Source organism: Canis aureus, chromosome 14 (genome assembly GCF_053574225.1).
Source record: "Canis aureus isolate CA01 chromosome 14, VMU_Caureus_v.1.0, whole genome shotgun sequence".
In the NCBI taxonomy this organism is placed as follows: Eukaryota; Metazoa; Chordata; class Mammalia; order Carnivora; family Canidae; genus Canis; species Canis aureus.
The window spans coordinates 66,441,097-66,462,977 of NC_135624.1; the positions used below are offsets into that span (position 1 = coordinate 66,441,097).

Below are 21,881 nucleotides of genomic sequence, written 5' to 3' on the forward strand. Positions count from 1 at the left end.
TGATTTAATAGATCACTCTAGAAGCTATAAGGGTGTGAGAGTGAAATCAGTCTTTTTATAAGAAAATAAAACATTCCAAATATTTTTGGTTTACTTCAGAAGAAGCAGTGTCAAAAACATATAACATGAATTGGAGGAAGACTAAGGTCATATTTTAATTTTGTCCATTAATTTGTTTCATGTAGTTACATGTTCATGTAGTTTCAGTAGTTACATGTACTACTACATGTGTAGTTCATGTATACACAATGGTGTATGAAGTTAGTTTCATTTGTTTACTTATAAGTGCATAAACACCAAGTAAGAAATTCCCAAAAAGAGTTTTAAGATCTTTGGACTATCAAGTGTTACATAGATTCAAAGAATTTTTATTGATGGGACAGTGAATACGATGCATAAGATATGATAAAAAAAAAGAACTTGGAAAAAATATCGGGTGTATATGCTAGTAGCTTGAGGTATAGAAGTAGATGTTCACAGAAATGATGCTCGTTCCTCATATGTGTCCACTGGAAAATTAAAATATCTCATACAGACGATATAGAGAGACTTCAGGAGTACCTTAAAACAACTACTAAATGCCATCAGCCTTCTCTACATTTCTTCTCTTCAAGAAGTGATTTTAATATGCTTTGTTTTATTGCTTTTACATACTAAAGGTATTTCTATAACGAAAGTGATTTTATGTGCTTTGTTTTAATGATCTTAACTATAGAAAAGCTGAATATTTCACCACTTTGAACCTTTTACAGTAACCATATCATAAAATCTCTCTTGTACACCCTTATCTTCTATCCCCACAAAACCCCCTCAGACAAATTTCCAACACTGTGCTTGGTCATGTGCTGAAGCATTAAAAGGGGAGGGAAAGGATTAGGGAAGGTTATGTAGCTGGCATTAGAACAGAAAGGGAAGGAGGGAAGAAAGGGAGAGGGGTGGAAGAAGGGAGAGAGAGAGGGAGCAGAGGAAGAGATATTGGGAGGAAGAAAGAAGGGAGAAAGAGGGAAGGGGAGGGGAGGAGATTGAAATAAAGAAGAAGGAAGGAGGAAGCAGAAAAAGAACTAATGAGTTGGTTGAAATAGAAGAATACAAAGATTACAGTCATTCCACTCACTGGTAACCCAAGCTTGATTTTTAAAAATTCTCTCTCTCTCCATCTATCTACTGGGCAATTGATTTTTTTTTTTAAATCCTCCTTCTTGGGGAAAAAGCACATGAAGAGAAGACTGAATGTTGCCCCAAATGTTCCAAGTTCTCTCTCTCTCTCTCTCTCTCTCTTTTCCCCTCTATTCCTTCCATAACCAAGGAAATTCTGAGCCACCCAATTGGACAGTTAGTCTTGCTTCTCAGAATCAAATTCTTATTCTTTGAAAATGCGGCTCTTAATCAACAGCTTGTAGGAGGGTTAAGAACTCACTCCATCTCAGTGCTGAAGAGCAACCTCACATGCTCGCTCTATTTTGGACAGTTAGGCTGGCCAGTGGCCATAGGCTCCACTCCATGGAGACATGTCAGAGGAGTTGAGTTGTATCTGAGATAGTTTCTTCTCCTGTTTTCATCAATGGAAGAAAAAAAAATCAATCATTCCTATTAGCACTTTTTTTTATAATTTATAATCAGCACAGTTTATTTGCTATTCTGATTACCTTTTTAAAAAACATGCTATGCTTGGAAAGCCTGTGCTAAATGAGATCTTCCCAAATCTTCCCTGAGATATTCCAAATGCATTAAAACGTTTCCATGCATGTATGAATTCTAGATTTGGACCTATAAAACCTGTCCGATAATAATTTGATTTTAGAGCTAGATCTGGAGCTCTAAAGAAAGTTTTAAAATAAGTAGTTCTAAAATCTTTTCTATTCTCAAAATTAATATCTGATGACTGCTCAGGGAAGCATGCTTAGATTCATTGATTGAACTTAAAACGCACAAAAAATTCTACAACCACTGATTCACATTTAAGAGGAAGGGAGAATTTGGGCACTGTTTTAAATCCATCAGAATTTGTATTCGTCTGGCAAGCATTTATACAGTCACATCAGTCATTCAAACATTCAGTGCTTCTGAACTACTCAGTAAATACCTACTCCTCTGAGCCCCTGACACTCCAGCCACACCGTCCACTCCTTCAAGATCGTTGCATTACCTAGAAATAAAGTAAACGATTTTTTATTTCCTTCCCAATGTTTCTAATTAGAAGACTGCCACGCTGACAATGCACAATGCTCTTCCACTGCAATGATTCTTCTGCTTTCATCACCTGGAAAATTGTGGTGTGTCAGACCCTCCCCCAAAGCCACGCTAGCTTCTGGCAGTGATTTGGTTGCCAGGGGAACCCAGTTCCTGTCTCAGGACACTGAGGACTGTTCCCGAACACTAGGAGCCTGGTGTGCGCACATAGGTGTGGGAGTGAGGGCGTTCAAAGGCCCCACTACTTCCTGTCTTCCCTCTTCCCCAACCCCTCACTGCATGCCCTATGATGCCGGTTGACTCATTCATTCTCCATGACCCATGGCCTCCTCTGGAAGCCGTCCACGTTCTCCTCGCCTTCCCACTTCCTCTGCCTGCAGCTCTAAGACACAGAAACGCTTTCCTAAAGAGATGAGTGATATCACATCCTTTTCCAAACTGTTTATCTTATCCCCAGTTCACACTGCACCCAGCAAGTTTAATTCCCTTTGTGCGACAGTTGCCCTTCACATTTGTTACAGAATCAAATTTATTTTAAACGCATTATGACATCTTTGCTATTGAAAATAGTTCTCTGAAGAATGCTTAAGAGAAAGAAAATGAAGTAGGTATTCCTATCCACCCACCGTCATTTGTCTCTTTCATAAGTAAAGATTTTCACCCATTCTCTTTGCCCAAAAGGGGTACGCCTTTGTAAAACAAGGCCATCTCAGGTCATTAATGCCCCTCCTTCAGCATGTAACAACTGGAGACCACTGGAGTTACTGGGAAAATAAAGGCCATTTTCTGATAAGTAGTTTTGTGAGAAAATGTCTATTTTTTTGGAGACAATGTATTTTTAAAAAATTTTAAAGGCTAACTTTTTATATTTGTTGCAAAACACAGTTGAACACAGAAAAGGACAACGAACATAAATCACCCTTAATATAACCACCCAAGGATAAGTAAGGTTAACTATGGGGACCACTTAGATCATATTTTCCAAACAAGTTTCTATGTTCTCATCTTGGTAAGCAGGGCTAGAAATGGAAGTGGGGATGAGAGAATGATAATCATGACCAATGGCACCAAAGTATTTCTAAGTGGGTGGTAGAAGGCATACATCATTTCCTTGTCCAAGCCAGGTGTCACAGCTGCCTCTGGAGAGTACAGTAAGAAAGGAAACTGGGGTGGAGCAGAGGAGGGCATGTGACCAAAACTCTCCCATTCCTACTTTCCTCTGGACACTTCTTCAAATGGTCAGAAAAGTCAAAGAATAAAATTTAATACAACTCACTATATTAAGTAATTCACCAAGTCTCTTCTGGGAACACACGAAGCTGGTTCTCCTTATGGATGTGATGTGATCATAGATTATTAACTTGGATATAGTGAAAAGACCGTAATCCATCCTTTTCAGTTGAACCTGGGTGGCAGCATATGTTTGTAATCCTATCTTTTCCACAGATGACACAATTCCATACAATTATTAGTCCTACTTTATGATTGCTTAAGGGTTCTAGGGAAATATTTTATGCTCTAAAACGATTCTAGCCTCAAGGGGCTTCCCACTGGTTATTCCTTCTGCCTTGAGCAAATTCCCTTCTTAATATTTCCATAGTTATTTTCTCATCCTTTATCCAAGCTCACATGCATACCAAAAAGAACTTCCCAGACACTTTTAGTATATAGTAGTCATGGTCACCCCAGCCCTCTCGAACTCATTTCAAATGTTTTACCAATATTTGAAAGAATTGTCTTCATATATGTTTGTTTATTGTCTGTTTCCCTGCATTGCAATAAGAGCAAGACCTCCTATGTCTAGTTCACTGCTTATCTCCAATGTCTGGAGAAGCACTTGGCTTTTAAATATATTTGCATTAAATAAAAATATTCATTAAATAATGAATGAATAAAACAGTATATGATACATTATACTGACAAAATAATTTCACTGACAGCAATGGACAAAGCTTAAATGTTTGCAACTGTCCAACTAGTCACTTGAAAGCTGAAGCAAAGTAGAAAATCCTGGGTGAACATACTATGCAGATTACCCAGAAGATGAATAGGTTTCAAAGAAATGCTTATTAATTTCCTTTCCCCAGATCCTTAATTTATGCATGTGAAAACTCTTGTCCACTGTGATGTACTTTATAAACATAAATGTTTTTTTATTTTTATTGCCAAGAGTCATCTTACATCTGCCCTACATTTCTGTCGAAGAGGACAACGATGGTTATGTCGGGGAGGACCAGGAGATGAAAATTTTCTGAAGGCCAAGGATACGGAAGGGAACAGAACTTCATGGGATGTCTCCCGCTGATCAGGGGCGGTCGCAGCTCTCAACACAACCCCGTGGAATCCTCCTTGTCATCTCTGTTTGTCAGGCGAGGAAACTGAGACTAAAGGAGTTTTGAATAGCCTGTTTGAATCATATAACTTATAACTAAAGCTAGTTCTGATTCCAAAATTAATGTTTTCTACTATCCCACAATGCTCCAGGATGGCAATCATGTGTGCAAAAAGGAAGCCAACTCTGTTACCACTGTCCAGCGCCTTATTCCACATTACACACATCCAACCACAAGGGTCTGTGCTATATGGTTCCTGGAAATACGAAGGCAAATGTCGATCACTTACATCACTGTGCCTGTCTCCCTGAGCCCTCATTTCCACTGTGCCTTTTGACTTAATTTCCCATCACTGCTGTGAAGAAAAAAAGGAGATAGGAAAGGGAGGAGAAGAGAGAGGAAGGAAAGGACCGAAGGAAGAAAACAAATATATTAAGGCTCTGGGCACTAGGATTCTGTCATTTTTTAAAATATCTTTTTGGCCTCTTTTATGTAAACATCTATATCTCTTATTATAGAAAATGAGACCAATGAGAGATAGATACATTTATCTATATATCCCTCTCTCTCTCTCTATCAATTATCTATCATCATCATCATCATCTACCTACCTATCATTTATCTCTCTCTCATTTCCTCCATGTACATCATGCACCAAAATATCTGGCTCAGCGTGGGTTTCTCAGCATGGTTTTGTGTTGTTCTCTCACCACAGATATCATTCTCCCTTCAGGGAATTTCTAGCCTCTGATTTGTTCTTTATGGTCTTTTTGGAAAAGTTTTTCATGGTGAGATTTTTTTTGCTGTCTCCATAACTGTTTTTAGGAAATACTCATATCCTTGAATAAGGTTAGGGAGTATGGATGTAGAAAGGAGGAGATAGGAGGAGAAAAGAAGGTGCTGAAGCTCAGTTTTAAAAGGGAAACATTGGAAAGGAGTCCAGTCACCTCACCACACCCGTAAATTGGCTCTTAGGTAAGGAAGAGGTGGGGCAGGATGAATGTTACCTACCAGGGCCAGGGGCGTCCTGTGTAACTGTGGCCAGTTTAGCGTAGAATCTAAGCTTATGGTCCCACTGTAACTGGTCAGCACTTTGGTTACACAGTCACTCTCCATAACACCCCCATCCCTGTGCCACATACTAGAACCAGTTGTGTTTGATGTGAGATGGGGAGGATTTTTCTGTCCTTGGCCACCAGGGTCCAGTAGGGTAGTTTAACATCAAACCATGTTGGGTGCCGGTTCTTCTCTGACTGGTGTCTCCTCCAGCTCTCCCTGCTTATGGCAATTATGTGCTTATATGTTCCAGCAGTTAATCCTTTATCTGGTTCATCCTACTGAGACCCTGAATTCATGCCCTTACATATCCATCTGGAGTCTTACTTTGCACTCCTGACTCACTTTGATGAGTCCTGATGCAGACAGTATATCCATGGTTACACTACTACCCAAAACCAGTTGTGAAATGTTTTTATCACCCTAGAAAGTTCCTTGGTCCCCTTTCCAATCAATTCATCCTTTCCCCTGCTCCTAGAGCATCTACTTCCTGAATTATGGCTCTCTAGATTATTTTTGCCTGTTCTTGGACCTCATATAACTGAGGCCTGGTAGTATTTAAACTTTTGTGTCTAGCTGCTTTCACTTAACACAATGCTTTGGAGGTTCAGTCATGATATTGTATGTATCCTTCCACCACACAAATATACCACAAATTGTTTATCTTTTCTTCTGTTGATGGACATGAGTCTGTTTCCAGTGTGGGACAATCACAAAGATGAACAGTCATACACATTCTCTTCAGTAAATACATAGCAGTTGAATTGTTGGGTCATAAGTTAGATGTGTGCTTACCTTTACTAGAAAGTTCCCAACAGGTCTCCGTTGTAGCTGTACCATTTTACAACCTGCCCCCCACCAACAGCAATGTAGGAGAGATCTAGTTGGCCTACATCATTGCCAGCACATTGTGTTGTCAGTCTTTTCTGCTTTAGCCATTCTCATGGATATAAAATGGTATCTCATTGTGGTTTTCATTTTCATTTCTTTGAAAACTAATGCTACTGAGTACCTTTTACTTCATGTATTCCTCATTTATATATATATTCTTTGTTGCAATGCCTTTTGCACAAAGGCATTGGTTTGTCTAGTTGCTCATATTTGTATTGTCAATTTGAATTTTTTGTGTAATCTAGATACAAATTCTTTGTGATATATGTACCATAAGTATATTTTTCTAGCCCATGGCTTTTCTGTTCATTTTCTTAATGGTGACTTTTGAGACTCAGGAATTTTGAACAGGTCTAAAGTATTAATATTTTTTCTTTTGTGGTTTAGTGGTTTAGTGTCCTACCCAGAAAATCTTTGCCTATGCCATGGTCTTAAAGGTATTTTCACATGTTATCTTTTAGAACTGCACAATCTACATAGAACTTTCTTAGATGATCGAATTTTTTTCCATAGCTGCAATATTCAGTACAGTAAGCTCTAGGCTTATCTAGCTATTAAGCATTTTAAATGTGTCTAGATGGGGACACCTGGGTGGCTTAGTGGTTGAGCGTCTGCCTTCTGCTTAGGTTGTGATCCTGGAGTCCTCTGCCTATGTCTCTGCTTCTCTCTGTGTCTCAAATAAATAAATAAATAAATAAATAAATAAATAAATGTGCCTAGATGGTTACCAGGGGAAAGAAAGGCAGAGGGATGGACAAAATGGCTGAAGGGGAGTAAGAGATACAGGCTTCCAGTTCTGGAATGAATAAGTCATAGAAATAAAAGATATAAGATAGGAAATATGGTCAATGGGATTGTAATAGCATTGTATGGGGACAGCTGGTAATTACAGTTGTGGTGAGCATAGCATAACACATAGACTTGTCATGTCACTATGTTGTACACCTGAAATTAATGAACATTGTGTGTCAGCTATACTTCAGTTTTAAAAAGAAGAGGAAAGGGCAGCCCCAGTGTCCCAGCAGTTTAGCGCCGCCTTCAACCCAGGGCGAGATCCTGGAGACCAGGGATTGAGTCCCATTCGGGATCCCTGCGTGGACCCTGCTTCTCCCTCTGCCTGTGTCTCTGTGTCTCTCTCTCTCTCTTTCTCTCTCTGCCTCTCATGAATAAATAAAATCTTAAAAAAAAAGAGGAACAAAAAATGTGCCTCATATGACTAAGAAACTGATTTTCAGATTTTTTAAAAGATTAAATAGACATCGATGTTAGTGACTACTATACTAGACAGAGCAATTCAAAAAGTTTTCAGGTTCTGCATTTTATATTTAGATCTAGAATGAATCTATACTTAATTTTCATGTGTGAAGTAAGAAAGAATCATGATTCTTTTTTTTTCCCCCATATGGATATCTAGTTGTTGCAGCAAGACTTGTCAAAAAGACTTCCCTTGCTCCCTTGGATTGATTCGGTGCCTTGGTGGAAAAATCAATTGACTGTATAAGTGTAGATGAAACAAATTCTCAGTAAACTGTATAAATCTGTTTTTTTTTTTTTGTTTTTGTTTTTGCTTTTGCTTTTTAGCAGTTATGCTCTAGGCAGTGTTCTAGACCTAGGAAAATACAGAATCCTCTATTTAAGTATCAGTCAAGATGCTGTTACCCCCGTTCTCATTAAGATATCAATGAAATTGGGAACAAATAACAGTCACTGAAATTTGCAATATGGTGGTACATGGTAGGTGAAATACAGAGAGCTTGATATACATGTAGAAAGTTCATGCAGTTTGGATTTGGGGGGCAAAGTTATGGAAGGTTTCCTTAAAGGAATTAATGTCTAATTGAAGGCTGAAAAAATTTTATCATCAAAGAGTAAGAGAATGTATTAAGGAAAAAAGCATCTAAGAAAAAGAATCATGTTTGAGTACTTACAATTAGTCTATGCTTTTTTTAAGTTAGCTTTCACAATAATCTACTGAGGAACACTAACACTACCATTTTTCAGACAAGTAAATCGAGGCAGTTAAAGATTAACCTTTCCAAGGTATATATGTAGTAAGTAAAAATACCAAGATTATAAAACAAGCTGCCACTCCAAAAGCCAGCCTCTTAACTCTTACTCAATAATGCTCATATTGGTTAATACTCATTCCATTTTTCTGTATTATTTTAATTTTTTTGAACCATGTTGTCAGATCTCCAGAACTTATTCATCTTATAACTGAAAGTTTGGACGCTTTGACCAACATCTCCCCATTTCCTCCAGCCCCCAGACCTTAGCAACTACCATTCTACTCTGTTTCTTAGTTCAGCGTTTTTAGATTCCACATATATGTGGAATGATTTCATACAGCATTTGTCTTTTTCTGTCTGACTTACTCTACTTAGCATAATATCCTCAAGGTCCATCCATGTTGTCATTTGCAAAATGGCAGGATTTTCTTCTTTTTATGGCTGAATAATATTCCATCACATGTATGTATATATATATATATATATATATGTTTCACATTTTCTTTATCCATTTGTCTATCCATGGACACTTAGGTTGTTTCCATGTCTTGGCTATTATGCTGCAGTAAATGTGGGGGGTGGGAATACCTCTTCAAAATAGTGATTTTTGGATTTATATCTAAGAATGGGATTGTTGGATCTATTTTTAGTTTTTTGGTAAACCTCCATACTATTTTCCATAGTGGCTGCACCAATTTACACTCCCACCAATGGGGCACAATGGTTCCCTTTTCCCACATCCTTGCCAATACCTATATCCTCTTGTGCTTTTGATAATTGTCATTCTAATAGGTATGAAGAATTCCCATTGAGGATTTGATATGCTTTTACCTGATGATAAGTGATATTCTATATTATTTAGATAAATGTATATATTAAAGAAGAATAAAGAATATTAGCCTCCCCCCCCTCCTTTTTTAAGTAAGCTCCATGCCCAGCACGGAGCCCAGTGTGAAGCTTGAGCTCATGAACCTGAGATCAAGACCTGAGCTGAGATCAAGAGTTGCATGCTTAATCAAGAGTTGCATGCTTAATCCAGGCACCCTGGGACATAAGCCCTTCTAATTGTTAGATCCATCCATCAAGAATCAAGGTAACTTTTTTTTTTTACTAGAAATTATCTCCATCAACACTTTTAGCCAAAAGCTTAAGCTTCCTCTCAAATAATATTAAAGAATTTTAAGTTAGAAAATTCTATAGAAAAAAAAGGAAATTCTATAGAGGTCAGACAATTCTGTCTTAAGATTGGTCAAATTTTTTAACCTGAGTTAAGTAAGTATCATACCTGCAGGCCAAATTTGGTCTTTTCTCATTCCTCTTATTCATACTTTGATATTGTGATAAAAGTTCTGGTATTAAAGGGTCTAATGCCCTATTACAATGCATATTCCAGGCTACAGTAGGATAGAGAAACTAGTTCACAGAGTACATAATGAGTCCTTGAGTTATCAAGGGCTGATTGTAATAAACTAAGAATAGTGTGTAACTCACTTCCAAGTCGTTGGTGTTAGCTCTATAGTGCTGACAACAGGGAAAGTAAACAGTCAACACAGGGTTATGACTCAGACACCGTACACGGTATGTTTATAGAAAGCCAAGTCTGGCTCTTTCTTTGTATCCCACATAGTTCCTCCTTATGCTGAGTTCCTTTTGAAGTCAATTAAAGCTCTGTGATGGAAATGCATTAAGAAACATGTAGAAGAAAACAATAAATGTGTCAGTGAGTAGTTTCAATAACAATCATTTGGGGAAAAAATCATTATGTCTAATTAGGAATCTATCTCAAATAATTTATTGGCATCATGCAGATGACAATCAATGATCCTAAAGCTAGAGAATGGATACACAAATGTTCTTTCTTTTTTAACAAGTTCTTTATATAATTGTATATATATTATAAATACACTTTGTACAGAATATCTGGTAATGAAAGTAGAAACATGTATCATGCCACATTTCCCACTTAAAGATACATGGATAAATTTAATTCTGCCCACTTGTATTTCATTGTCTGCATTATTAAGCTTTCTTACTTATTGCACTTAAAATTATTTATAGCTGGCAAATTTAAATTCACTTATCCTTGAAAGTATGAACAATTCCTATGAAAATAGAATGTTGATCTTTTATTTGATTTTAAAATATCTAAAATCCATAACAATAAACCACATGAAAAAGGCCAAAAAGTTTTCACAGAGATAAATAAAAGGCAGCTAGAAGAATCATACTGATGATGCTGGACTTCTCAGCAGCGTTACTGAGTATTAGAAGGCAATGAGACAGTAACTATAATGATGCATGTAGAAAAATTTGAAACTAGCATTTGATACTCAGTCAACTATCAACCAAATGTAAAAGAAAATACATTTTAAGGTGTATGAGAACTGGAACAACAGCTCACAATCACTACGTCAAAAAAGTCTAATTGAGGAGATACTCCAGGAACAGAAAAAAAAAGAAGAAAGAACATGAAAGAGAATGACAGGTGGCATAGGAAAAAGTGATGGGGGGGCACCTGGGTGGCTCAGTTGGTTACGTGTCTGTCTTTGGCTCAGACGGGGATTCCATGGTCCTGGTATCAAGCCCCTCATCTGGGGGGGTCCCTGCTCAGCGGTGAGCCTGCTTCTTCCTCTGCCTCCCCCCTCCACACACACTCGTGTGACCTCTCTCACTTTATTCTCTCTCTCCTAAATGAATAAAATCTTTAAAAAGAATGACAGGGAATAAGAACCATAAGAAACTAAACAGAAGGACACTTTGAGATACATTGAAAGAGAGAGATGCCTGGAAGATTCTACTTTAAATAGCAGAATTTAAATGACCTCTTTCTCCATAGATGCAATGTATTGCCTGATTTTAAAGTGCTGCAACTGCTATGTGTTAATTTTCAATGTTTAAATTATCTATGTAAAAAGCAAAATGACATTGATCATAGTAATAGAATAGGATGTTGGAGTGACAAAAAGAAATAAGGTTAATAATGTAATAAAATAACCATTGGAAGGAGATTAGGAAGTGCAAACTAAAGAAATGAAAAGAGTACAATGGACTGATTTCTATGTTTTATTTGGAAGGAGTCAATATTTTCTATGTTAGGTCAATACATCCAAAGCAGTGTTTTAAATACCTTGTCTAAAGTCATAAAGGCAACTGAATAAGAAAAATACAATTATAACTTGAAGAAGCTCAGTAACCAAATGAAATGAAGAGGCAGTGTTAATTATATTTCTCCTCCTTCTCTGATAAAACTAGATAATTTGTATAACATGTAAGTCAAGAATAGAGCTACCACAAAGTTATAATAACTGTCAGAAGAACCAAAAGCAATCCCTGGCATGCATCTGAGAAATGGCACAGTGGGAAGTGGTGAGAGAGGCAGAAGGCCTTTCCAAATTATTTCATGCACACTTTCAATCTTGATTTATTTAATCGTATTTAACAGTTACTTTGAAAATTTAAGAATGCAGTGAATAAAACAATTTGTTTAAAATTCTATGGTTAAGTCTGTGATTGTTATTCACTGACATTCCAAAAAAGAATTTAAGGAGGCTCAGTTCCAGGAGTTTTGAGTCTTACATGTATATAAGCTTTTTCTTTCATAAGCAAAGCATTTTGAATTTGTTTTTTCCTCCCAGATATGCTTTTGAGAACTTCATAATATAAGAACTCAAAGGGAGAATGTCCTTAAAACAAATATCTGGTTATCATAAGGTGGCTATAAGGTAACATGTGAATGATTTAGGGGCTGCCTGAGAATGACACTCTCATTGTCCTACCCACCCCCCCGCCGCCTCCCACCCGGCATTCCTGCGTTGAGCAGATCAACACTGGATGACTTCTTCGTGGGATATGTCAGCATTCCTTATTATTCCATACTATTCCCAGTATTCTATACTACAATTTGCCCTTCTCGTGTAGAAATCCTTAAGAATGTTCTCTTCAGGTAGCAGTGTAACAGTCATTCTTGGACTCCCTCTACAAAACTTTACAGAATAATGTTGGAGGCTTCCAAATGCAGGCTGCAAATCCCTGAACTGTGGGTTATTTGCAAACAGTACACAGATTGAGACCTCTTAAATTCATGGAGGGTGCTAAGTATGTTCAGGTCTGTGGGATGAATCCTATGTAATAGGACTGCCACAGCAACAGTTCCGGATAGGTAAGAGTCTTTCTTAAAACCTGAGGAAACAAAGCGAGATGATGTCATCAAGGATCAAATCCAGAGGTGTACCACTGAATGCCTGGGCTTTGGTTTCCTGGATGTTTGTGTGGCTTGTAACAAAGAAAAGAGATCACAGCAGAAGAATATCTGTTGCTCTAAGAACGTCACGTGCATCTCAAGACTTAGAACGTCTCAAGAGTTAGATCTATTTCATTGTAAGACTGCTGAGTGGTCCTACCAGCTCACAGACAGGGCTCAGTCAGTTACTGATAAGATTCAGGCCTTTGCAAATGGTGTTCCCCTTATCTGGAACACTACCATTCTCTTCACCCTCACCCTCACTCCCACAGTAAACTATGTACACAATCACCTACTTATTTTTAAACACCTAACCAGTCCAACCCATCCTTCCCAGATGTCATTTCTCCCAGGAAGGCTTGTTGGATCTCCTAAGTCTATATTCCCACACTATATTCCCACACTAGAGAGATCTGAGGGTACCATGTTCCTTCCTTAGTCATCTCCTCTTGCCACCTATCAGAAGGCATTGTCATGATCTGCTTCTCATCTGTATCTGTTCCAGTCCTGTAAGCTATTTAAAGAAATTGTCTTGTTCATTTTTGGATCCCTAGGGTCTATTAAAGTGCCTGGGAACTAATAGGTAATATATAATAATATGTAATATATAGTAACCACTTAATAGAGAATAAGTGTGAGATGGGTGAACGAATAACCTGTAGGTCCAGGACACCATCATGGACATTCTTGAAGGACAAACCCGGCTTTCAGAGGTGGTCTGACCGTAACTGCACAGTGAGGTGGAAATCCAGATGTCAGTTTAGTAATTTACATTAAGAATGATGGTTGTTGATGTGCCTGGTTGCAGAATTTTTTCTAGCCTTCAGTGACTTTAGACAACTAGAAAGGATGACAAATTCTAAACAGGGAGTTGCAAGAGCGTTAGGTGAGATGGATAGATCTATGTTTTCACTAATCATGTGCCAGCTACCAGAAAGCTCTCTTCTTTCTAGAGCCTGAAAAGATCTTCTCTGGAAATGTGTGTGGATGGACAGAGCCAACCTTGCCTTCTTAAATCTCCCTTCTGACTGGCACATTTGTCCTTTGATTTTATGAAAATAGTTGATGTCTTGTAGGTCTATGGGCTATTTTTATCTTTTAGACTTGTTTCACATATATCTTTGTTTTATTCACATCATATAGCTGCTCTATTATTATAAACTCAGAGGTCAATTTATTTCTAGTTTCTTTTACACTGTGATATCATCAGCACTTGAGTTTATCAAGCAATCAGTTTTCATTTTAAAAATGTTTGATAAGCATCTGCTGTATGCCTAATGCTGTGCTAACCATTATATGTAATAGTGATTAAATGCATGGGCTTTGGGTCAAAGTGACCTAGGTTTGGATTCTACCCCTATGAAACAAACAAGTTCTTTGAACCCTCCACTGCCTCATTTGTTACATGGGGATGATTACATTTATTTAAAGGATTTTATGAAGGCCAAATGAGGTGAAATCTAGGAAGTGCTTAGAGCACAAACTCTCAGTAAATATTATCTAAATTATCTGATAATATTTACAACTTAAAGATACTCAATCCAATCAAAGGCACCTCTTACTGTAAAGGAAAGGGAAATTCAAATTAAGTTTCGGAATTAGTAATAAATTATGAGGGTTTTTTTAAAGTGTAGAAAACATTTAATGGATTTCTGTTCTTATCTCAGGTACTGTATACAATAATAGGTAATACTATTTACTGAAAACATCCAACACATATAAAATTGTGCTAGGAAATAAGGGTGATGAACAGCTGAAGAGAGTACATCCCTTTTCCTAGTCTTGCAAATTATCCATGTTGGAAATTAGATAATAGCTACAGGCTGTCAGAACTAAAATTAACTTAATAAAAGATACTTACTTCAAAATAATTATCCATGTTGGATATAGTTAATTATCATTCTAAGTATATTTTCAAGTATCTGTTTCACTTAACTTTGTTAATCATATTAAATTAATCACTACACAGCTTTCTTATGTGAAAAAAATCACTTAACAATGATACAAGTTCCTTTAACTGTTACCTTGGCAACTGTGAAAGAAAGATAGTAATTGGATATTCTTTTTTTTAAATTTATTTATTTATGATAGACATAGAGAGAGAGAGGCAGAGACACAGGAGGAGAGAGAAGCAGGCTCCATGCCAGGAGCCTGACGTGGGACTCAAGCCCGGGACTCCAGGATCATGCCCTGGGCCAAAGGCAGGTGTCAAACCGCTGAGCCACCCACCAGGGACCCCCGTAATTGGATATTCTTGACTTGTTTACTAAGCACTTTCATTCATTCATTTAACTAATGCTAATGGAGCCCCTAACTTGCACCAAGCACAGTTCCAGCTGGGAAAGGGAAAAACAGCCCCTGACATCCGGGAGTTGGTCTACACTATCACCTTGGCCTTGACGTTCTCCTGTGAAACATAAAATAATTTCACAGAATATCAACATCAAACAAGGCCACCCTGTGGCCATGATGTATTATAGTAAAAGCAAGACCATTCCATAATTGCATCTGAGCACAGACAAAACATAAACATTGTCCAAGTCACAACAGTGACCAAATGCCCTCCTCTTTTGACTACAATGGGTGACTGTTGATTCTTTAACAATTATAGCTTTAGCCTCTCTACTTCTGTAAGAGATCAATTAAGATACCCAATCATAAAATTATGCCCACTTCCTGACAGTATCCAATCTGGAGCAAAATATTGTTCCTTCAACCCTCCCCCATATTACCCAACGCAAGCCCAAATCCTGTATGTCCTTTCCAACACTTAATCTATGGTATCTCTTACTGAAAAGCCCTCAGTTCCCCATGATGTACATTCTTCCTCACTGCAGCTTGTTCAGTTGTGGCTCTGATGGTCTTTGGCTGGAGGACATTGACATGAAAGGGAGTATCATAACATATACAAAATGAATGTTTAATGAATCATCTAGTATTTGCATATATCAGAAAACCTAAAACAAAAATGGCTTTAAAAAGACAGAAGTTTTCTTTCTTATATAAAAGAAATCTGAAGGTAAAGAATACAGAGCTGATGTGGTAGCTCCAAATCAGGGATTTGGACTTTTCTCTCTTCCTCTTCCACTATTCTAGCATGTGCCTTCTGGATTCAGGGTTGGTTCATGGTCCAATATGACTCCTGGAGATGCAGCCAAACTTCTATAGTCTAGGCATAGACTATAGTCGTAAGCTAGGCAATTTGAAAAGAGTAAAGGGAGAGCAATGATGGGAGTGGTTCCCACGTACATCAGCTCCCTTCAAGAAACCTTCCAAGAAAGTCTACACATCACTTCTGCTTATGGCTTACTAGAACTCACCAGCAGAACTGAGTCATATGACCAGCATTATTTTCAAGGAAACTCAGTTGGGCACATTGCTAAATAATACTATCAGGGTTCTACTAAGGAAAAAGATGAGAATGAATATTAAGTAGAATTTATGACAAAATTATTGACAGTAATTTGGATTGAAAAAATAGCTCTGTCTTTTACTTTGGTGTCAATTGGGTTAGTTTATGGTGAAAAAGAAATTTCACTTATAAGCAATGTATTTACAGGAGAAATGGCCTGATTCTGTAAGAAATTATGGTGTGATGGCATTACATGGTAGATTATCAGATACCTAAAAAAGGAAGAGGAGAAAAAAAGGCAAGGAAAGGATCATTCTACATAGATTTTAGATATTTAAAAACAAGAAGTGTTTGGAGGGCCTGACTGGTGCAGTTGGTTAAGCATTTTACTCTTGGTTTCAGGTCAGGTCGTGATTTCAGGGTTGTGAGATAGAGCCCCATGTTGGGCTCCGTGCTCAGTGTAGGAGTCAGCTTGAGATTCTCTCTCCCTCTGCCCCTCCCGCTCATGCTCTGTCTCTCTTTCTGTCTCTAACAAAAATAAATAAATGAAAAAAAAAAAAAGAAATGCCCTAGAAATGTCATATTCCTGGAATCAGCAGTATAAGCTATTTGAACAAGTCCCTAAAATAACAGAGCTCACTCTGGTTGCCTTCATCATTCCGAAATTTTTGAATTCTTATAGACTTATCTGCCACAGGAAGCAGAGGCTCTCAAGTTATGAATTAAATATTTCAACAAATAGTAAATTAAATCAAATCGACATGACAATTTACTTTTTAAATCTCTGTCCACAAATATGCCCTGGAAAATTTTTCATTGCAATCCGTCATCCTTTCTTTATAGGTCTCAATATTAACAATAATAATAGTAGTCCATAAGGTAATTTGAGTGATCATGAAAGATCATATACTGTTCCAAGTGTTTTACACACATCATCACATTGAAACTCCACAAGAACCCTATGATTTAGTTACTGTTACTATTATCATCTTTTTTGTTAGCGATGAGAAACTAGAGCCTAAAGTTTTTTATTTGCCCTAGTTGGTAAGGAGAGGAAGTGTACTAAAGTCCAGTAGTCTCAACCTCACGTGCTAAAGCCTTAACTACCTGATTCTATCTTCTCCGTATCCCACAGGGCAAAGGACAGCACTGACATGAGAGAATTCACCAGGGTACAAAAGGGTGGGGAGAAGCACATGGGCAAGTGATCATCTTCTTTCAAAAGTAACATCCTCCTTGGAAAAATGGATGTGATTGATTATAGAAATCGTAGAAAAATTGGTTTTCTTGGGAAATCATATTGCCTAGACTGTGGTTTTTAACATAAAAAATTGAAATACCCAATCTTTGTACACATATTAGGACTCCAGGTAAGCAATTATCCCTTTGATCAAGATAAACATTGTTAACATTTCTCATATATTCTTTCAGAGTGTTTCTATGCATGTATATCTGTATATATGCATTTATATATAATATGTACATAAATACTTCTAAGTGTATTATTCAGAGTTTCACACCGTACATCCTGTTTTGTTAATGTTTTACCTAAAGGGTATCATATGTTTTAAACGTTAATAATATATGTTTATAAAATTTTCCTTGATTTTCTTGTTTTACTCTTAAAAATAGTGGATTCTTTAAAATGTGGACTCATTCTTATACAGTTCTCTTTTCTCATGTGTGTGCAGGTGTGTGTGCATGTGTGTTACATTTCAAAAATCTATGAATGCAGAAATAAAGTTAGACTTTTAGGTTTTGCAGGAAAATACCATTGAAAGTAATCATTTCATGCAGATTGAAATACTGTTGTCGGGGGGTTCCTTGGTGGCTCTGGTTGAGCGTCTACCTTTGGCTCAGGGTGTGATCCCGATGTCCTGAGATCGAGTCTCTCATCAGGCTCCCTGCAAGGACCCTGCTTCTCCCTCTGCCTACGTCTCTGCCTCTCCCTGTGTCTCTCATGAATAAATAAATAAAATATTTTTTAAAAAGTATGTTGTTGGAATGTTTGTTATCTTGAGAAGTAACCAAACCTAATGAATTTTGGAATTCCTATGGAAAGAAACAAAGCTAGGAGTGAAATTATATCTGCATATAGTAAAATCATTTAAGAGTACATAAATAGAGGTTTAAGACAAAAATATTGATTCCAGGGGCACCCAGCTGGGTCAGTTGGAGAAGTCTTGATCTCTGAATTGTGAGTTCATGTCCCATGTGTGGTATAGAGATTACTTAAATAAATAAAACTAATATATGTGTGTGTATATATATATATATATATATATATGTATACGTATACATATACGTATACATATATATTGATTCCAGGAAGAATACTGAGGGACACACTTCATGTTTATAAAATTTATAACTATATTTTTTAATTAATTTAATTATAGTTAATTTATAACTATAATTTTTTAATTTCTCTTTTTTTGTGAGTTGTACATGTGTCTGTACTTTTCTGTATGAACTTACAATTTTTTGTTTTTTTTTTTTAATTCTGACCATGTAATTTCAACACAACATGCAGACAGCTCTTGAAAGCATGGCATCCAAAGGCCAGTTTCTTTGTGGTTTAACCTGTCCCTACATAGGGTAGACTGTACAGAAGTGATTTATTCAATTAATTAGTAATTTCTTAACTTAGAAATTTAAAAATGGTTATTTTCATTGAACTTGAAACAAAAGCTTGTTGTGTTCATGGGAAAATAGAACAAAATCTATGCATACTATAGCCCAGCTTTGCTAAAAATGTATGAGCAACAAGAATACATCAATTATCAATGATTGATAATAGGATCATATCATTCTTAGAGGTGTGCCAATGTTATCCATTTTTAAGTAACCATAAGGCAAATAGGAGCATTCAGCAGCTATGAAAAAGTGGTCTTCACACAACATTGAATGTGCAATAACTGGAGGGATAAGTTATAAAATAAAATACAAGAAAATTAAAGGGGCACCTGGGTGGCTCAGTTGGATAAGTGTCTGCCTTCAGCTCAGGTCATGATCTCATGACCTGGGATCAAACCCTGTGTCAGGTTCCTTGCTCAGCAGGAAGTCGGCTTCACTCTCTCCTTCTGCACCCCCTTCCCCACTTCTGTTCTAGCTCTTGAAAGTAAATAAAATCTTTTTAAAAAAGAAAATTTTAAAAAAGAAATGAGCTAAAGAAAGATTAAGTATATACAGAACATTTTTGGAAATAACTAAAAAAATCAAGATGTAATTATTTATTAACTATAATAGGTAGTCCATAAAAATATTTCATAGTACTCGACTACTTCAATCATCTGACTTCAATATATTAATTTCTGAAATAATAAAATGCCAAATACTAATCTGAAATCCTAAATTCATAAAGAATTAATAGAATACTAAAATTTTACATGCTTCCTAATTCAGCATAAATGGTTGCAGACATCCTGTTTGCTGATCTTACTACATTCAGACCATAGTGAGAGTCTACAAATAATTTGGTATAGATATGATTCCATTTATGTGACAAATTGGTTTCTGAATATGATACGCAAAGTGAATTTTTTCTTTTTCATATATTTAGATATATTTTTATTATACTAGTTTTGTATTTAAAGAATAGCTTTGAATCTGTAACATAAGTTCCTCAGAGACAAATGTCTTCATTATACTTAATCATATGCTTTCTGTTGAAATTCATTTCTCCATCCTTTACATTTTCAGCAAAATTTCCATATACATGAACGTGCAGTCTCACCAGTTTACAATCTCTCTGGATATACCTTGGCTCTTTTCACTTAGGTATTCCCTAGTGGAGTTGTTGTTGTTTCAAGATTTTATTTATTTATTTATTTATTTATTTATTTATTTATTTATTTGAGAGAGAGAGAGAGAGAGCAAGAGAGAGAGAGCATGAGTGTGGGAAAGGGCAGAGGGAGAGGGAGAAGCAGACTCTGTTCTGAGCAGGAATCTGGATGATGTGGGGCTTGATCCCAGGACCCTGAGATCATCACTTGAGCTGAAGGCAGACGCTTAACTGACTGAGCTACCCAGGCACTCTTGGAGTAGTTCTTAATCTTGAAAATTCTCTTAAAAAAATACACAGGCCTGGATCTTACTCCAAATCTACTGAGTCAAGAGAGGAAGATGGAGTGTACACTTAGAGGAGGTTCTCAGGCAATTCTGATCAGCTGACCTTTGGTTCAGAGCTAGAGAGCTCTGGTCAGTAGTGCTAGGAGCAGTGTTTGAGAAGTGACTGGTACAATAAATTCTTGGGCTGTGTCCTAAGATCCTCCATATTTTTGAGGCTCCATGCAAGGCCTTCCTCTGTTCAGCATCCTTCATTCTTCTTGTCTATGTCTATATCTATCCCTCATTCCTATCCATGCTTACCTCTGCTTTCCAGAATTGTTACTATTCAAAAGGATAGTCCTCTCCCTTTTATAATACCCTCTGTAGAGGAAACAGAAGGTAGGATAAAATGTGAACTACTTAAGTGTAGGGGCTACTTTGGATTTCATTTTATCATCTTCCTCTACCATTCAAAGTCCTCTAGATCACATATTTTATTTCCTTTCTAGCACTTCACTACCTAAGGCTATTTTATGTATAATTTCCTTGTTTATTCTATGTTTCCCCTAAATAGAATGCAAGGTCCTTAAAAACAAGGCCATTACTACTTATTTAAAGTTCTATCCCCAGTGCCTAGAAGAGCATCTGGTTCTCAAAATACATTTTTTTTTCATTTTTTTTTCAAAATACATTTGATGAGTAAAGGAACAACCTAGGAGGTTTGTTTTTCTGGTGTATAAATGCAGTTAATTGTATATGACATTTATCTAGTTTGTATAGTGTCAAATTCTCTGCTGTCTGCAAAATCCATCATGTTAAGGTTTAAAGGGCAAGTAATTTTATTTTACTAGTATGTCAAGATACCTGGCAATCGAATTCATGTAAGGCCTGTTTTTGAAAAAACTAGAAATTACATATTCTTTAGCATTAATACATTCTAAGGCAAAAAGTAGAAAATTATAGACATAGAAATGAAGTTAATGCATTTATTAATAATATAGGAAATGTTACTTATACATTAGAGAATTTCTTAATTTTGGTTTAGGGTTTCATGTGTTGACTTATTAAAACGACCATGATGCAGTACTTACTCAGACCTGAATCTCTCTAAAAAACTCAAGATCAATTATATGAAGAAACACATAATTATTCTTTGGTTCTAGAGCACACCTTTTAGCAGAGTCAAAGTCAAGTTTCCACTATACATATGAAATCAGGATCCAGAGATGAGGCTTCAAAGTGAGTGGCTGGCTAGGAGCATTTGTCCAGAGGGCTGCCTTTAGTCTATTAGTAGGAGTGGGAACCATCAATTTTTCAAGATAAAGAATAGCTTCTCTACTTGAATTTCTTGAAATTGTTCCTCCTTGTCTCAGCTTAGTATGCAGAATGTAAACTACCCTATATCACATGTTTTCCTTCTCACGCACTTATTCCAGAAGGCTATGAGTCATCAAGGATTGCTGCATTGTGATGTCATTATTATGATGCCCCATGGTACCCAATGATGAGCTATGAAATGTTCAAAACGGTTAGTTTAACGTGAAGTAGGTACAAAGTTCATGGGCTTGAAAATACTGAAGGAGGTTATTTCACTCACTCTGTGAGTAGCACTATTTATAAGAGTCACTTGGTTCTTCAATGTGATTAATGCAATGTAACTATCATAATGCCGAGGTTAATAATACTAGTTACCGTTTATTGAGCTCTCCAGGTATGCTAGGTTTTGTGTTGTTTATGTATCTTATTTCATTTGATCTGCT

General features: G+C 36.8%; 1 long non-coding RNA gene across 2 annotated transcripts; it reads right to left on the reverse strand.

Moving 5' to 3' along the window:
• Positions 1-46: 46 nt before the first annotated feature.
• LOC144283795 (uncharacterized) lies at positions 47-21,567 on the reverse strand. Of its 2 annotated transcripts, XR_013352359.1 has the most exons (4): positions 21,292-21,567; positions 2,088-2,146; positions 1,418-1,549; positions 47-509 (listed from the first exon to the last, which is right to left on the reverse strand). It is a non-coding gene; the product is annotated as an uncharacterized LOC144283795 (long non-coding RNA). The 2 variants fall into 2 exon arrangements; XR_013352358.1 differs by having other exon boundaries at positions 47-1,549; positions 21,292-21,566.
• Between the last annotated feature and the right edge of the window lie 314 nt (positions 21,568-21,881).